The 18,091-nt window shown below is 47.6% G+C and overlaps 1 long non-coding RNA gene across 2 annotated transcripts in view; it reads left to right on the top strand.

Moving 5' to 3' along the window:
• The window catches only part of LOC125160995 (uncharacterized), a 170,857-nt gene that overhangs the window by 46,231 nt on the left and 106,535 nt on the right, over positions 1 to 18,091 (top strand). The gene's annotated exons all lie outside the window — the stretch shown is intronic.

The following is an 18,091-nucleotide window of genomic DNA, read 5'->3' on the forward strand; positions in this document are numbered from 1 at the left end:
TTAGGGCTGTCTCTCAGAGCTCAGCTCTCATATATTTTAGTTGGATTCGCTGATTGCAGGAAGAGGAATGGGGAATGAGACTTGCAAAAAGCAAAGAAAGTGGGGCGCCTGGGTGGCTTGGTCGGTTAAACGTCGGGCTTCGGCTCGGGTCATGATCTCATGGTTTGTGAGTTTGAGCCCCGCATCAGGCTCTGTGATGACAGCTCAGAGCCTGGAGCCTGCTTCAGATGCTATGTCTCCTTCTCTCTCTGCCCCTCCCCTGTTCACTCTTTCTCAAAAATAAACATTGAAGGGGTACCTGGTTGGCTCACTTGGTTGGGTGTCCAAGCTCAGGTCATGATCCCATGGTTCATGGGTTCGAGCCCCGCATTGGGCTCTGTGCTGACAGCTCGGAGCCTGGAGCCTGCTTTCGATTCTGTGTCTCCCTCTCTTTGCCCCTACCCTGCTCGCTCTCTCTCTCTCTCTCTCTTTCTCGCTCTCAAAAATAAATATTTTTAAAAAACTAAGAAAACAAAAGCATAGAAAGAAAACCAGCAACATTTTCTCACCTTTAATCACGGAATGTGGCGTGGGGGGAACTCAGCTTTTTCCTTCCTGTTTATCATACAAGGTGTATTCATTCATTCATTCATTCAACAAACGCTTTTTGAAAGTCTGACTTTTGGCAGGAATTGATGTCGGAGATAACAGTGAGCAGAATGGCGACAACAACACCAAGAAGTTGCCCTTGTGGAGCTCACTTCCGGTTTAGTGGGGGAAACAGATATGAATAGAATCCGCTGTAGTGATAAATGGAACGATAACAACGAGGTGTTCCAAAGAAGAGGTTCACGGCTCCCTAAGAATGAATAATAGAAGAACTTGCCCCATCAGGGAGTCAGGGTAGGTTTCCAGTGGAGGTTAATTACAGCGGAGCTCTGAAGGAAGAGTCAAGTTTACCTTGGCAAAGGAGAGCCGGGAAACGGGATTCCAGGAAAGGGAGCGCACGTGCAAACGCCCTGTGGTGCATGTAACTCCCAGGCAGAGATGGGCAGGGAGGGAGACGCAGGGCCGATAGGTGGCAACGAGGCTGGAGGGCATGCCAGACCCTGCCATGCTTCATGGCACACATTAAGGGTTTTGATCATCATCCTCACCGAGAGCCACTGACATGTTTTATGAGGAGATGGGAGAAATGTGGTTAGGTTCCTAGAGGGTACCAGTGTGCAAGGCTGGACGGGGAAGCCTCTGGACTGCAGTGCAGACCTGTTATGTATGTAGGGAAAGAGGGGAGCAAGCAGGACTGGGCAGGAGAGGCTCAGACCTTGATGGAGGTGTGACAGAATCGTCAGATGACTCCATGGGAGCTCTCCTAGTCAGCTGGGGCTGCTCCAACATGTAATGTGGACTGAGGGCTTTAACAGTGGACATGTACATCTCCGAGTTCTGGAGACCGGGGATCTGAGCTCAGAGTACAGGTATGGTCAGATTCTGGTGACAGCCCTTGCCCTGGTCGTGGTCCTCACATGTGCAAGCATGCGGGGCAGGGGGTGGGGGGAGATGGAGAGGAAGGGAGAGAGAAAGTGAGAGAGGAGAGAGGGAAAGATGGAAAGGGAGGGAGGGGGAGGAAGGGAGAGAGAGACAAGGAGATCTCGTTTCTGAACAGGATGAGAATCCCGTCTTGGGGACACCACCCTCACGACCTCATCTAAACCTAATGACTTCTCAAAGGCCTCACCTCCAAATACTACCAGGCTGGGGGCGAGGGCTTCAATATATCAGTTTTGGGAGGACGCAAACATTCAGTGCGAACGCCTGCCATGTGCCAAGAGCCGCACCCCTGCCTTGAAAACAGGTGACTAGACAGCCATGGTCCTGCTTTCATGGAGTTTACAACCTCGTGGTAAGAAAGCAGTGAAAACCTGCCAGCAGGTACCGAGCCCGGAGCAAAGATTGCTTGCTAGAGGATTCCCATACTGGGTGGAGGCTGCCAGGCCCTGGGGCCCCTGTTGGGCTCGCCCCCGGGTTGGTGGCCACCGGCAGAATGGGGTGGCGGTCAAAGCTGGGGGGTTCCTGCAGGTGGTGCAGCCATACGCTGCTGACCACACCCCGAAGCCTACCCAGGCGGGTCTTTCTGGAAGGCCCACTGAGCCACACACCTTCGGGGCACCGTTGGGGTCGACTGTAGAGAGCCCTTCCTGTGACGACAGAAAAACCACACCTGCTAAAACATCAGATGGAAACGGCCTCTCTTGTCAAGAAAACGCCGTACACATGGGGCGCCTGGGTGGCTCAGTCGGCTGAGCGTCCGACTTCAGCTCAGGTCATGATCTTGAGGTTCGTGGGTTCGAGCCCTGCGTCGGGCTCTGTGCTGACAGTTCGGAGCCTGGAGTCTGCTTCAGGTTCCATGTCTCCCTCTCTGTCCCTCCCCCACTCACACTCTGTCTCTGTCTCTCTCTTTCCCTCTCAAAAATAAATAAACCTCTAAAAAAAAAAGAAAAGAAAATGCAGTACATACAAACCTCTCTCTCAAAAATATACCAAATAATAACCCGATGCAACCAAAAATTTCAGTAGTAGATTTAATGTAGTAATTTGAGTAATAAATGTCACATTGGAGTTGCCAAACTTAGCATAATAATCAGATGCTTTTTGCTTATTTATTTTATATGTTAGTTGTTTTCTAGTAAATAGAATCATTTATACATATATATATTTTTTTAAATTTTTTAATGTTTATTTATTTTTGAGACAGAGAGACAGAGAGCACGAGTTGGGGAGGGGCAGAGAGAGAGAGGGAGACACAGAATCCGAAGCAGGCTCCAGGCTCCGAGCTGTCAGCACAGAGCCCAACGTGGGGCTCGAACTCATGAACCGTGAGATCATGACCTGAGCCAAAGTCGGATGCTTGACCAACTGAGCCACGCAGGTGCCTCAGAATCATTTGTATATTTTTAATGATAGTAGAGAGAAATGAAATTTAAAATGTTGTTAGTAGGGAAAAGTGAAAAACGATGGTTGTGACAACTTCTATTTACTGTGTAATTTAATAAAACTTCATTTGTGGAGAGTAAAATTATTAATAAAACAATATACATTTTCTCCTGTGGTGCTTAAAGTAGATAACCTAGTTCATCCCCTAAGATAAAGCCTGGAACGAAAGAGACCACACGGTACGTGCTTCAGATTCACTGGAAAGTAATATTTTAAGAGGGGGGTTAGCATATTAGTGCAAGATTTAGAGTCCTTTATTTTGTACTTTTCTGGACTATTCATGGACTGTTGGAGTTTAAAACACACACTGACAAGTATTGATAATGTATCATGTTATTCAAAAGCAAAAACACAGGTTGAAATTTTCTACTTGATTGCCTGGCTAATGAAGTAAAGGCTAACAGAAATGAGTCACTGAGAGACGAGTCACTGAGAAATGAGTCCCTGAGATGGCCATAAAACCAACCTGAGCCCCAGATCAGAGGACTCTGTCCATCTCTGTGAAAGGCCTCTCTCTCTAACACCAGCTATTAGAAGCCCATCTGGTTCCACCTGTTTGGCCTCCCAGAACCTTTCTCCCCTCCTCGGCTTTGGTGTTTGCCCCAATCTACCCAACCGAAGAAGCCAGAGACCCGGGAGGTACCTCGGTTTCCTTCCCGCCTCATTTTCCACTCGTCCCCAGACTACCTCTCGAAGTCGCTCAGACCTAGCCGTGCCTCTGTACCCACTGATCCTGCCCTAGCTCAGGGCCTGATCTAGGAGCCTCTCCTCTGGCCTCCCAACCTGCAGAGTCACCACTGACACTTGCTGTGGCTCTCAAAGCCAGATGGCAAGACCGCCAGCAGCTGGCAACTGGTTAGAAATGCAGATGCTGGGCCCTGCTCCACACCTACTAAATTAGAAACTCCGGAGACGGGCCCTGCAGCCTGTGTTTGAATAAACCTTCCAGAGTAAATTCTGCCAATTGTGAAGTTTGAGAACCACTGCCCTAGTCCATCCTCCATGGTGAGTTGTTCTTCGCATCCAAAGCTGATGTTGTCTCTTCTCTGTTTGAAACAATTAACTGCCTCCTGTTACCAGATAATCCTCACATTGAGTGTGATTTTTTTCCAAGCTCTTCGTCATCTGGCCCCTGCCCCCACCCATATACAGCTAGGGTTCTACGGCCACACTCCCCTTGCCCACATTCGCTCTCCAGTTAGCAGAAACAAATAGCTTTTCAAGCTTCTGTGGCTCTTGCGTCTGCCTCCAAAGGCTGACCACACTATTATCTCTATTTCCCACCTTCCACTTTTGGCCTAGAAATTCTTTCATTCCTTATATTTCTCCCATGTGGTTTCCCCTGAACCCCTTGATTGAGTGGTCACTCCCTCCAGGGACTTCCACAGAACCACATGCATACTTCCCTCCTGTGGGAAGGAGCTCCCCTCTTACTGGAGAGCAGGGAGAAACCCATCTCTATTCTACTTCCGCGCCCTTGTGTTTTAGCACAGGGTCTAACGATTACTTGATTCTCAGTAAATGTTTGTTGAGCCAGTTGAACTGAGCTGAGTGGTGTCCTCCGTCACCCTATTCCACTGGCAATTCCATCTTTGACTTTGGCAAACCTTTGGTTTGGACTGGCACTGGAGAAGTCACCACATTCTCAATGGAAAGTCTCAGTATCTGGTTTGTCAATCTCGTAGGATTTTTGAGTGTCAAATGAAAAGGTTCAGCTGAATTATACCCCCTTGGATACAGACACCGGCTTGAGTCAAGTCTGAGTTTTCTCTGCCTTTCTGAATGCTATAGTTTGGACAACTCACAACCTGATGGCCAGCCCTGGGTTGAGCAGCTCTGGTCATGCCTAGACCTGCTGTCACCTGCTTCACCAAGATCAGTTCCTGGGAAAGTGCTAATTCCCATTGATGGTAAAAAGGGAGGGGCAGAATGATGAGGAAATGCCGAGGGCCCTATTCAGTGGCGAGCTCTAGAATGGCCAAGGAAGAGGTCAGCAAAGGACAGGAGCAGAGTGTGTGGCATGGAGGAAAGAGGGAGACTGCAGTAGCTAAGAACAGGGCCAGCTGTCATGGAGCCCTTACAGGCACTGAGCTCTACCTGGGCTCTGTCATCCTGTCCTCGCACTGCTCTCTGAGATGGGGACTGTGTTTATTTCTCAAGACGAAACAGAGGCTCAACTCGGCGGTTGAAAACTTTTCCCAAAGTCCCACAATTAAGAAGTGTCAGAGCCAGGATTTGATTCCAACGGTCTGTACTCACACCCACTGAATGGTCTTCCCCCATCTGACGGTTTTGCCATAGCTTAGACTGCCAGACAATAAGAGCAGAGCCAGCAACGCGGTGTGCTTCAGAGCTGGTGACTTCTGGCCAGAAAGACAACCACTCATGCCTCATTCAGCCCTCCAGTTCACATTTATGAGAACCAGTATGGTGTCGTGGCTTAACAGATTGTGGATTGTAGAGTTCACATGCTGAAGTCTTAACCTAATACATCAGAGTGTGACCTTGTCTGGAGACAAGGTCTTTGCAGAGGTAATCAAGGAAAAATGGGGTCATCGGGGCAGACTAATTCAAGATGACTAGTGTCCTTATTAAGAGGGAAACTCCGACACAGAGACATGTAGAGAGGGGAGACCATGTGAAGAGACAGGGAGAAGATGGCCCTCCAAAGGAACCACCTGCTGACGCTTTCATTTCAGACTTCCGGCCTCCAGAACCGTGAGACAATACATTTCTGTTGCGGGAGCCACGAAGTGTGTTACAGCAGCTGCAGGCAACTAATACAGCGGTTAAAAGCATGAATTCCAGAATCAGAGCGGCTGGCCACAAATCTCCCAGCTTGGTGACTGTGAGCAAGCTATTCAATTTCTCTGTGCGTTGGTTTTCGCTTCTATAGGATGGGGCTGGATGTACCTCATAAGCCTGTTAGAAAGATTAAATGTGCGTGTGCACAGCGAGTGTGGAGGTCGCGCTTGGTGCGGAGAAGACGTTGGCCATTTCTACCAATGATCTGCAGTAGGCGCCATGACTGCCTGCCCCCCACCCCAGCCCCCCTCTGCCACAGGACCACACGAAGGCACGATGGGGCTTGTGTTCACTGTGGAGATGCCCCGGGACAACGGGGGGCGCTGTTGATTTCTCCACCTTCACACAAGTGGGGAACATGGCAGGTTGTCCACCAGAGAAGTGTGTGAGACTGGGGCCTCCCTCAGGCTGGGGAAGGGACAGAAGGGGGGGACAGAGTGCACAGTTACTGAGAATTTATCAGGGGGTGTTAGTTTCCTAGGGCTGCTGTAAACCAGTTGCAAACTGAGAAATTTATTCTCCTATTGTGCTGGTGGCTAAAAGTCCAAAATCAAGGTGTCAGCAGAGCTCAATTCCCTAGGAAGGTTCCAGGAAGCAACCCGTTCCTTGCCTCATCCAGCCTCTGGTGGCCCCAGGTGCTCCTTGGCTTGTGGCCTCATGACTCTGATCCCTGCAATCGTCTTCCCATGACCTCTCCTCCTGTCGGTGTCTTCTCCTCTCCTGCCTCTAATAAGAACATTTGTCATTGGATTTAGGGCCTGTCCGAGTAATCCAGGATGACCTCATCTCAAGATTTTTAACTTAATTATATCTATAAAGTACTCCCCCCTTTTTTTTAATTTGAGAGAGAGAGGGGGAGAAAAAAAAGAGAGCGTATGATGGGGAGAGGGGCAGAGAGAGAGAGACAGAGAGAGGAAGAATCTTAAGCAGGCTCCACACTCAGCGCAGAGCCCTACGTGAGGCTCAATCTCACCACCCTGGGATCATGACCTGAGCCAAAATCAAGAGTGGGACTGAGCCACCCAGGCACAGTCCAGTCACAGGTTAGAGGGGTCAGAAGTAGACGCAGGACTTGGGAACGGCCACCATTCAATCGAGGACAGAGGACAGCGGGTGGTTTTACACCAAGTATCTAACTTAGTCTTTCTACCAACTGTGTGATGTCTCCATTTCATGGATAAGGGTAGTTAGAAAAAGAAAGGGACTTGCTTTACCCCCGAGTGGCAGAGCTAGGATGCAGACACCGATATTTATGACCTGCTGGCCCCCATCCTGCCGTCTACCCACGCTCCGAGTTAAGCAAACTGTTTAAAACCTTCTAGCGAGTATCATCTTGCTTGAGGCCAAAGGGAACTCAACACAAGGGTCACATATGAGAACGAAGGAAAGAATGGGACTCGTGCTTTTCTTTCGTAAGATACCAGCTGCACAAGAAATACAATCTTCTTTGAAACCGACAGTTTTATGTCCTTGCGTTTCTGTTTGTATTCACAATGAGGACATTCACGTCTAATATCTAACTTACAGCTGGTAGGAAATATCTTTGAACTATTCTTAAGGTTTGTGCCAAAACTTTTAAGATTCAAAGGCAGACAAAAAAAAAAAAGTGTCCCTTTTCGTAACAGCCCTTTGCCTCTTGCATTATTGCCTGGTTTATTCACACGTGCCTTAGAAGGAAGATATTGGAACAGAACTAGATTTTCTGGTTTTCCCTGGGAAGCTCTCATTTCTCATCATTCATATTGAAGAAGAAGGAGGAGGGGGGGGAAGGGGAGGAGGGGGAGGTGAGGGAGGATGAAGAGGAGGGGGGAGGGGGAGGGGAGAAGGGGGAGGGGAAAGGGGAAGACGGGGAGGAGGGCAAGGGGGAGGGGGGGAGAGGAGAGGGAGGAGGGGGATGGGGAAGAGGGGGAAGAGTGAGGGGGGAGGAGGGGGAGGAACAACCTCAAACTAGTGTATACAGTCCTCAGTGTAATTCCTTTGAGTTTTCCCCTCACGCACTGACGTGCTTTCATCAAGATGCCAAAATTCCTCTCTTCTTGCCTCAGCTGGGGAATTCTGAAAAAACTAGAAAGAAAAAACCAAAACACTAAATTTTCAGTTAGGAGTTTGAAAATACGGTTCTTCCATTTGTTAGCTCTGTGACTCGCACGATCGTGTCTCTGTTTCCTCACCTGCGAAATGAAGTTTCTGGTACCTCGTGGGCTTCTCCTAGAGTGCAGGAAGACCCCGCATTTACATCGACTTGGATGCTGCCGGACATCCTGCTCACTTAATCCGTATACACTCCCTCCCCCTCGTCCTGCATGTCTTCATTTGGTTACTGAGTTTTCCATTGTTGGCAAAGGAGCCACCTTCCAAGCTGTTTTGAATTCTACGACGATCATTGTTATTTGGTCTCGGGTTTTGTACTTTTTAGAACAGTCAGCCCTTTTCTTTTGACTTTCTGCCCTCTAAAATTTCTGTCTTGGCATCCGTGCAGTTTCACCAACACCACAACGTGTTTCTGGAATAAAGCTTGTGTGTAAACACCAGGCAGTTTAGATCACAGAGTCTGTTTCATTGCGGAAGCAGGAGGGGCCGTGGACGGCCAGCGACTTTCAGTGGGGTTTTCAGATGTTCGAGTCAAACGTTTCTCCTTCTGGTTTCAAAGGATATTACAAAGTAAAAGCCTGGGATCGGCCCAATTTTACCCTTTTGGAAAATGCTCCACTTACCTTTGTCCCTCTTGGGGTGGGAGCAGCTGGGGAGGAGAGCAAATCCAGGGCCACTGGGTGGGTGAGGGGAGACCTCAGAAGGCGAGGCGGCTTCCAGATTTGACTGCCTGAAGGGAGGGAAGCCTGTGTATCCTTACAGACTCTCTGTAAACTCTGTCCTTGAAGTAATCCAGACACCCAGAGAGCTGTGTTGGCTCCACAACGGCTTCGGACGAGGTCTTCATTTCCTAGGGCTTCTGTAACCAACTACCAGGAATCGGGTGGCTTAGGACAGCAGACGTGTGTTTTCTCTGTGTCCGCACAGCCCTGTCGCAGCTTCTGGTGGTGGCCGGCAGCCCTCGGTGCCCTTTGCTGGTGGGGACATCATCCCCACCTCTGCCTTGGTCACGTGGCAGGTGCTCTGTGTGTGTCTTCAGATGACACTCTCCCCTCTGTGTTGTCTCTGTGTCTCTTCGTATTAGGACACCAGTCGTACGGGATTAACCACCCATCCTATCCGAGTATGACTTCAACTTCAGGTCCCTCTTAATTGCATCTGCAAAGACCCTATTTCCAAACAAGGTCACATTCACAGGTACCACGGGGCTGGGACTCCAACAAGTCTGTGTTAGAGGATTCAATTCACCCCCCAACAGCCACGCGTAGAGTTGAGTTTACCAGCCCTGGGTGTGAGCAGCACAGAAGGTCACCTGCATGACCACTCCCCATGGGAGGGGCGGCTGGTGGAGGTGGGGGGCCTGGATCTAAGGAACACACCTGCCGCTCAGTAGCCATGTGGTTTGGCCTCACAGGTTCCGTATCTGTGAAGGGGAGTGATGGTGTATCTCCCATCTAGATGAGGTATTTGTTGCGCGGTCAGATCACGTTTCTTTGTTTCTTTGTTCGAGTCTCCATAAGTTGGCTCCAAAGCACTTTATCACGCCATCTTGAATTTCATCCTTCTGTTTATGATGTGGGCGCCTGTCCCGAAATACACCACGTGACAGACGTCTGCACCTCCCGGCTCTTGCAGCCCCCTTGGTGTTAATGCTCTCAGCCCCACACCTTCCTCCTGTGACGTTTCCTCTCATCTCCCCCCTACTTGCCCCTAATTGCTTCCCCAGCAAAAGCTCTGCACTGGACCTAAAATAGGCGTATTTTCATCCAGCCCAGCAGTCACAGCCACAGACCCGGTGTCTCTGCAGTGCTGTCAGGACTGGGGCTGGGCGAGTCCTCTGCCTCCTGTCGCCCTGCTTGGTGGCTTGGTAAAGCTGTGCTGCACTGACATTTGCTCAAACAAAACTGTGCATACGTAAATGCACCCTAAGCAGCAGAACAGAAGAGAAAATGATGATTCTTATCACCAGACTGGATAGCTGGAGGGGACACTGAAAAGGCCACCTGATGAAAATGATCTCTCACTAGTCTGCGCCAGCACCCTGAGATTCTGCTGTGGGTGCACCTCTTACGACCTTCTGGAGACTTGACTTTTACCTGGACTGTCCACGAGTTCCCTGGGAAGGAGAGCACTTTGTCATTCATCGTCCCCCAGCGGAGGGCGGTTTCTGAGAGAAGGGGAGTGAAGAAAGTCGAGTTGGACAGACTCAGAAAGTATCAGAAGTCATTTGGGATCAGAAAGTAGCCCAGATGAAGGGGGACTCGGGCCTGTGTGGCACTGGGAATGAGCAGCCATCTGTTCTGGTTGGGAGTGCGAGTCCAGTGGGTGGTTGGCATCGCCCGTGTGTGTGCTCTGTCGAGACATGAGGGCACTTTCCACGAAGAGGAAAGGATTGACCTCCAGGCACACCATCCTCCTCTGTCATGTCCAGCCCCTTCTTGGGGAGCCCCCACGGAGCTGCCCTGTTACTATGACAATTTTGGTCCTGATGGTGCAGTTACCCATCAGGGGCTTTGACGTATGTTGAGTGCTCAGCATCCGATCAAAGGAAAACCTTTAGGGGCTGGAACCACCTGGGGCTGGGCACTGCATCTGTCCTCCTCCAGCCTCACACTGACTTTCCTCTCCAGCAGGTGCACCAGGCGGGCACGAACTGAGGACCCAACGGTGGGATTCCTTTCATCCCAACCAGAGGGCAAAATACCTTTTATTCTCCTCTCAGCCTAATGCAAGGATTTATGTGACCTCCTCACTGGAGCCCAGGACACAACATGTCTTTACATAGAAATAAACTTCACTTCCATGAATTCTCAGTGGCCTAGGGATATCACGAAGGGGTATCTCTTCTTTCTGAATCCTGATGCCTCGTCTGCTTACTCAACAGCCAGCCAAATTCACCACACCGGCCCGCCCCCCTCTTCCCTGGCCACCAGCTTCCTCAATAAAAGATCTGTTACTGTAAGGTTTTTAGTGTGTGTGGCTCGTGTAGGTTGTGTGAAAATTAGAATTTCATGTGAAAGCATTCAGAATCATTTTCTGTTTAAATTGTCGCGTGCTTTTGCCTAGCTGAAAATAGTCTACTTCTTCAAAAAATTAATGTGCAAACTAAAAATGAATATGCTCCCTGATCCTAATGCTTTGCTTACTCAGAAATCAACAGTAGAAAAATGCAATTGCCATCGATGTAGGTGCACATTTTCCCCTCCATCTTTTTGATTTCTTTAACACATGGTGCACGGCCTTTGCTATATTACGGCAGAGTTAATGAAGTTTTAGGCTTTTAGCCTAAATCACATTGCCTGTTTGTTGGGTGTTACTAGAATTGTTTTTTGTTTTTGTTTTTGTTTTTGTTTTGTGGTGGTGGTGGTTGCTTTATGCCTCTATAGCAATTTAAACTGCATTCAAAACAATGACCAAATTTAATATCACCATAAATAATAACCAGATATTAAAATTCCATGTTGACTTAAAGAAACCAAAAGCTATATGTGAATTTTATTTTCTGTAGTATCTTAATCTCTCCCTGACATGATTATTGTGGGTATTTAATAAGGCAAATATATATATATATATATATATATATATATATGTATCTGTCAATAGTAGAGGAAATAAGTCAACAGAGTTAATTGCTTCATTGAAAGTATGGTCAGAGACTACAAGTCCAGGCCTATTAAGATCAACGTGAGGGCTCAGGGCAACAGTGTGGGGATGGCAGATGATGGCTTTTCAGCCTGTGATCCTGCTGCATTTTGTGATGTGGCTTTGGCAGCAGCATCACATATAATTCTTGTTTCTCTCTGCCGTGTCCCTCCATTGACTAACGCGCCATTGCAGATCCGGTGGACTCTCTCTTGGCACCTGCTTTGTCTTTCTGCATGCCCCAGCCAGGAACACTGAAGATCATGTTTCCTTAACCCCCTTGCTGCGAGACTTCCACGAGTCGTTTAAGTGCCACCAAGCAGCTGCTCTTCCGTGAGACCTGGAGGTTGACGTGCCCCTGGGAGGTCAAATCTCTGGATGCCGGCGGTGGGGGGGGGGGGGGGTGTGTGATTATCTTGCATTATCCAGATTGGCCCCTTCTCATCACATGAGTCCTTGAAATCAGAGAGACTTCCCGGGTAGGATTAGAGAGACAGACAGGAGGGGGAAAGATTTGAAACGTGAGTGGGATGCAACCCTCCATGACTGCTTTGCAGGTGGAGGAAGAGACTGTGAGCCGGGAACGCAGGTGGCAAAGGCGAGAAGACAGCTTCCACCCGAGCTCCCGGCAAAGAGCCAGCACACGTAGATTTTAACCCAGTGAGACTCGTGTCGCACCTCTGAGCTCCAGAATGTCAGATAATACATTGGGTTGGTTAAGATACTCCTCGTGTGGTCGTGTGTTAGCACTCTCATAGAAAACCAGCACAGGGGCTCCTAGTTGAGCATCTGACCCTTGGCTTTGGCTCAGGTCACGATCTCAGGGTTCGTGGGTTCACTCCCCCACCTTGGGCTCTGTGCTGGCAAGGCAGAGCCTGCTTGGGATTCTCTGTTTCCCTCTCTCTGCCTCTCCCCCCACTCATACTCTCTCTCTCTCTCAAAATAAATAAATAAACTTAAAAGAAAAAAAAAAGGAAAGAAAGCCAGCACACCTGTGTTGGAGCTCTAACACTTAGTATCTGGAGCCCCTGCTGCCAAGTGTCTAGCTGTGTAGACAGAGGGTTTCCGTGGGGTGGTCTGTGTGGCTTGGAATATTCTAGCAGACAGGCTACCTAATTTGCGGGGCCCTTGTTCAAACTATCGGGAAACAGTGCTAAGGTATTACCATGTCAAACCTTTCCTTTTTTTATGCCTTCTGTCTCCCAACTTGCCGCGATGTTTTCTTATTTGCTATTTTATATCCGTGTCAGTAGAAACGAAAGGTTAAGCTTCATTGGCCTGAATTTTACCATTATCGTCATCTTGTACCATGCCAGTTTTAAGGGGAAGTATAACAGCGTTTAACAAGCACGCAGAATCACCAAAGCCCATCCTAGCGTGTGTTTCCTTGCTCGTACATGCATGTGTATCTTGAACTTCCCAGAACAGTGGGAAGTTCTGGCACGACCCGACTCAACTCTTTCTATTTCGCTTCTTGATAAGCGCGCTTTGCACCTGCACACTCGAGCTCCAGCGACTCGTGAGTGACGGAGGACCGTGCGGAAAGAGTTGCCCCGTCTTTCCCTTTCCTTCCGGGTGGGTCAGTCGGCAGTGGAGTGGCTGGCTTTCACGGCAAAGGGGAAGGGAGGATACGACAGGTCTCCTCCTTACTTGCTTGGCCCTTCACTGTCTGTGGGAAGCAAGTTGTACTTCAGAGGGGAAGTGCGGCCTGAGCTGGGCTCACTCATCACAGATTTAACACTTACTTTGCCCTTGTTTGGAGCCTCCCTGAGCCACCAGGCACCGGGGGTCCACCCGAATTCTGTGCCGGTAAGGCGCCAGGGATGCTAAATGCAAACGAGGCCACTAAGAATGGAGCGAGGACATGTGACCCCCGCACGTGCACATTCTATCTGGACCTTCCTTACAAAACGCAAGCTCAGAGATCAGACCATCACAGTTGCAGGACAGTGAGAGCAAGGCATTCACCCAAATGCAGGGGCCCTGCTGAGCGCTGGGGCACTGTGACGGCCCGGGTCCCATGGCCCTGGTACCAGCCCTTTTCCCACTAGATTGGTTTCCGTTGCATAGCATCCAGGCCTGGCTCTTTGCTCACTCAGAGGTTTTGAGAGTTACCTGATGTTTTTAAATAAATTTGTTTCTGTTTAAAAATAGCTAGAGGGGATTCTGTCGTTGGCCCTAAGAACCAAGACCGATTCGATCAAGCCTTGGTTAACTTGTCTTGGGCTAACTGGTGTCCCCACAAAGAGGTACTGACCTCAGTACCTCAGAATGTGAACTTACTTGGAAATAGGCCATTAGGTTCAACCCTAATCCAATATGACCGGTGTCCTTATAAAAAGGGACACTGGGACACAGAGAGAGGACACCATGGAGGTGAAGGCAGACACTAGGCTGATGCACTACAAGGGAAGCATTGGAAACAAGCCGCCGGAAGCTGGGGAGAGGCTGGAGCAGATGCTCCCTCAGCCTCAGCCGGCTGCTGACCCTTTGGGGTTCTGCCTCTAGAATTGTGAGACCAGAAAGGTCTCTTGTTTAAGCCCCCTCGATTGTGGTTCCTTGTTATGGCTACCCTAGGAAGGGAGTATACACTCGATAGAGACCCTGTTATGTTCGGGGAATAGATTGGGGCAAAATTTGTGACCGAGTTCAGATGCCCGCTGCCTGGAAGTACCACACATCTGCATAGGACGAGGTGGACACTAGTAAACATTGGGCCTTGTGAGTTAGTGAATGAATGGGGTTGAAAGTCCTAGAACTCTTAGGGGCACCTGGGTGGCTCAGTCAGCTAAGCGTCCGACTTCGGCTCAGGTCATGATCTCGCGGTCCGTGAGTTCGAGCCCCGCATCGGGCTCTGTGCCGATGGCTCGGAGCCTGCTTCGGATTCTGTGTCTCCCTCTCTCTGTCCCTCTCCCGCTCGTGCTGGGTCTCTCTCTTTCTCATAAGTAAACATTAAAAAGTGTTTTAAAAATAAAAATTGAAAATTTTATCAGTTATATATTATGGATTTTATTCCTTGGCCTTTAGTTCAACTCATGCCAAATGTTGCATAGCTCATTCAATTGAGATGATTCTATTTTTTATTTTTATATTCATATTTGTATTATTCATTATTTAAAAATATATTTTAATTATTTTATTATTCATATTTTACCATGAACAATTTTGCCAACAATTTAACTTTTCATTGACCTTTGCTACTAATCATTTTCATTTTGAGTTGGATGATAGACCCATTTTTTTATTTCTTCAAAAATTACCTTTTATTTAAGAAAAGAAAACAAAAAGAAACATGTAAAAACAACATGGAGATCACTCTTGTTGATATTTCAAAAATGCACGCGCTTAGTTGGAAAGTTCAAATACTAGAGAAGGACGCAAGGTAAAAGGAAAATCTCCACTTTCCACCCTCCTCTGTCCATGTCTTCAGAGACGACCACTTCAAGTTTCTTCTATACCATCCAAAATGTTTTCAGAAAAATCACATTTTTCTTAACTTGTGTTTTTAGAAAATTTTGAACAATTATGTGAGCAAAATGACAAAGAAAACTGAAGAGACGCGTGTAGAAACATACATAGAGGGACTCAAGACTCCCTACATATACATTTATAATGTCTTACAGTGGGGTCTCCGTGTTTCACATTGAAACTGGCAGGTCTGTGCATTCTCCGTCATAACCGTGAAATACCGTATTGTGTGAAACCTTAGAGGTCATTCAGATTTTAAAATGTGGGGGAAAATACTCTTAACATCTAAGATCCTTTGTTCCTGAAATTATGCTTCTAGGAACCTGGGGAAATGTTTGGAAGCGCAGAGATTTACAAATAGCGACACGTATGGCAGTGTTAATATAAGTGGGAAATGACCCAGATGTCCATCTTGGGTAATTAACATAAAGCATATCCAAATGAGGAAACATTATGTAGCCATTACAATGTCACTTATCAATTGATAATGGTCCCAAAACAAAAGTGGAGTATAAAATCGTGTATAAAGACTGGTTCCTCAAGCATGAAGAAGACACAGACAAATAAGACTAGTATAAATTATGCCCATATATTAAAAGTAGTTATCTCTGAGGGGCTGGATGATGTATTTTCTAATTATTCTACTGTACATAATGGGTTAACATTTAATTAAAATCAATGCATAACTTTAAAAAGATTACTATTACGTTTCTCTGCAAAGCCAAGCGGACTACTGGTAATCATGGGGAAAGATATCTGAAGATCGGGGCTGAAGCTTGCTGGGCTTGAAGAGGTATAGGGAGTCGCCAGGTTTAAAACAGTCAAATGACACCATAAAAATTCAGGTCAGGTGCTAATCTATCAAGCTGTTTTCCTGACATACTGAATCTCTAATTCAAAATCTAAACAGTAATAAAAATGGGTATGAATTCCCTCCATGACCCACATCTCTTCAGAACTCAATCACGATCAGCGGCCCCTCGGGAGGAAAATGAAATAAAAAAGCACATTTCCTTGCGTTTTAAGAGATTCTCTAGTTGTGTGTGCAGCGACCACGAGCGAGCGGGAGGTCAAGGTGATCAGTACCCCAGACATCCAGTGAGAAGACAGCTTTCTGTTGAGACAGGAGTGAGGAGGCCTACCCAGTAAGCCTCCTTTTAAAGCGGAGTCCGGAGCAAGCACAGATCCCAAGTTTACCACCGGTTCGCTAACAATCCTCACATCAGGGACTCGGCCTTCCTCTTACACTTTCTACGTAAAGAAGCGATGAAAAAGTCACCGTCTTGAGTTTGCTTCATTTTCCTCAGCAGAGGTATATGAACACTAGGTTATTGTAGTCCGTGCAGTCCCTCCAATCAGCAGAAAGGGAAAAGGAAAAGCTGAGTAGCTGAAGAAATTCTACCAAACAGACTTGTTTTTCTTATTTAAGTTCTGATTTCTGGGAAGGATTCATGTTTATGTTAAGGTCTATTTTCAGAAATGGGCCCGCTTGTAAATGGGCTGCTTGTGCTGCAAATGATATATAGGACTGTCCCCGGTGCTGGGAGAAGCTGGTTCAGGGTTGGAAAGAAGAGATGTAATTTAAAAAACAAACAAAGCAAACTTTTATTATTTTGAAATAGTAAGATTCAAATTTTTCAATGCCTTTTCTTCCTCAAAGGCTAAATACTAGCTTAATTATTTATAAGAGTTGTGATACACTGATATTTTAAAATTCTCTTTCTTTGACTGCTATTAGAATCAATTAATTCTTTTTTTTTAACCTTTAAATTCATGGGCATGTTCACGACTGGAGGAGTTTGGGACCCTAACCGTGCAGAGTAATGTTTGAATGAACTGAGCCTGTGTGTGTTTGGGTCTTTATGCAACGGATTAAAAGGCAGGATGATTTATTTCTGGTTACAGTTTTTTCTTTTAATTTTTTTAATGTTTATTTATTTTCAAGAGAGAGAGAGAGAGACAGAGCATGAGTGGGGGGAGGGGCAGACAGAGAGGGAGACACAGAATCAGAAGCAGGCTCCATGCTCTGAGCCGTCAGCCCAGAGCCCAACACGGGGCTCAAACTCACGAACCATGAGATCATGACCTGAGCTGAATGAAGTCGGACACTTCACCCAGGGTCCCCACAGGTTTTTTTTTTTTTTAATGTTTATCTATTTGAGAGAGAGAGAGAGAGAAAGAAAGAGAGAGAGAGTGAGCGAGCAGGGGAGGGCCAGAGAGAGAGGGAGACACAGAATCCAAAGCAGACTCCAGGTTCTGAACTGTTGGCACAGAGCCCAATGCGGGACTCGAACTCATGAACCGTGAGATCATGACCTGAGCCAAAGTCAGAGGTTTAACCGACTGAGCCACCCAGGTGACCCTGTGGTTATAGTTTTTATTGACTCTTTAGGTCAATGTATTTATGTAATATGCACATATGTGACTATATGTAAATATATACATTTCTGTCCACTCCTTAGACATAGTCAAGTTGGGAATATTTACGTCAGAGTTCCATATGTGTCATAATAACGACAAAATGCCCATTGTGTTGTTATTCTTTTCTCCATGAATATATAACCGTTCTACAGTCTGCCAGGCGTTTTCACATTTTTATAGTGTTTAATATTTTTAGTGTTGCTGCATAATTGCTGTCAGCCTCACTTTTTCTAATGGGAAAACCAAGGCCTGGTCAGTTGAAGTGACTTACCCACAATCATCCGGACAGGAAATGAAAGCTTTGGGATCCCGATCAGACTCCACGAAAGCAGGCTATTCTCACCAGGCCCATTCAGCTGGCTGGAAGGGCTCAGCGCAAAGGGTTGGGGCAGGATGGCGTCTTCGGGATTGCTTCAGAAAATGAGGTTTTGTGCTTCAAACGCAGAGGGAAGATCAGTTCTAAAAGGCGGCATTTAATGTGGTCAGACTCAACAGGACTGGCAGAGTGGCGGGTGGGGGCAGCCTCGGGCCAGCGCTGGGACGCGTTGAGACTCAGGGAGGCATCATCTCCCCAGACAGCACGCGACTAGGAGGTGGCACTGTGTGTCCCTTTCGAAGACAGTGGGGGGCCTCCAGCAGCACAGAGACGCCTCACAGCCCCTCCGACCAGGCGGCTGCTGGAGTGCAGGCC

This window comes from Prionailurus viverrinus, chromosome A1, assembly GCF_022837055.1.
Source record: "Prionailurus viverrinus isolate Anna chromosome A1, UM_Priviv_1.0, whole genome shotgun sequence".
Lineage (NCBI taxonomy): Eukaryota > Metazoa > Chordata > Mammalia > Carnivora > Felidae > Prionailurus > Prionailurus viverrinus.